The 1,091-nt window shown below is 38.9% G+C and overlaps 1 pseudogene; it reads right to left on the bottom strand.

Moving 5' to 3' along the window:
* Positions 1-439: 439 nt before the first annotated feature.
* Positions 440-1,091, bottom strand: part of LOC106735275 (60 kDa heat shock protein, mitochondrial pseudogene) — a 1,761-nt pseudogene continuing 1,109 nt past the window's right edge.

The raw sequence follows: 1,091 nt of genomic DNA on the forward strand, positions 1-1,091 counted from the left end.
GACATAGCCATTACACTAACTGCTGGTCCCTAAAAGAAATTTTTTTTTAAAAGAATTATTTATTTATTTCCATTTGTTATTGTTGTTCTTTTTCTTTATTTGATGAGAGAGAGAGACAGAGAGAGAGAAAGGGAAAGTGAGAAAGCAAGCCACCAGGTCCAGGACTTGAACCATGGTTGGCCATGTGGGAATCCAGTGCCCTTATCCACACCACCTGCTGGCCCCCTAAAAGAAATTTTTTGAAAGATTTTTGCTATAGTGTTTGTGTGCTTGCCAGAGTGACAGAGAAAGGCAGAGAAGCATAAAGCGAAGAATCACGCCCCAGAGGGGATGGCCATGCTGCAATCCCTTCTCCATTCTTCTTTAGGAATTTCTGTGACTACAGCTTCTGCTGTAGTTAACAGAGAGATCACTCCAGCAGCATCCAATAAAGCAGTTCTTACAACCTCTGTGGGTCAATGATTCCTTTTTCCACCACATTCACAAAATCTCCCAGCATGGCATAACCAGCTTCTGAGGAACTTTGCATAATTTCCACAACTATCAAAGATCCTTCAACACCTGCATTCTTAGCAATGGTTATTGCAGGAATTTTGAATGTTCTTTTAAAATTTCTATAACTTTTTTTTTCTTTTTTTGGAGAGGTTTTTGCTATAGGACACATGCGCTCGCCAGACAGAGAGAGACAGAAAGCAAGAAATCACAGTAGCAATAGCCATGTCTTTAAGCTGGTTTTTTATATTTTTGCCAAAACCTGGAGCTTTGACTGCTACAGCCTGAAGACCAACTTTTAGCCTATTTAAAGCGAGTGTACTTAGAGCTTCTCCATCAACATCTTCAGCAATTATAACCAAGGGCTTATGGTGAGCATGGTAATTTCAAGACATGTAACCATTGTATTGGACACCAGAAATGTTCTTTTTACTCAAATAGAACATAGGCATCCTGGAATTCACATTTCTGACCTTTTGATGTGTCAATGAAGTATGAAGAAATATAGCCTCTATCAAATTCCATGCCTTCAATAATTTCTAATTCATCTTTCAGTGTTTGTTTGTTTGTTTTTTGAGAGGCTTTTGCTATAGGGTGCA

Source organism: Tupaia chinensis, unplaced genomic scaffold (assembly GCF_000334495.1).
Source record: "Tupaia chinensis unplaced genomic scaffold, TupChi_1.0 Scaffold000350_1, whole genome shotgun sequence".
NCBI classification, from domain to species: Eukaryota; Metazoa; Chordata; class Mammalia; order Scandentia; family Tupaiidae; genus Tupaia; species Tupaia belangeri.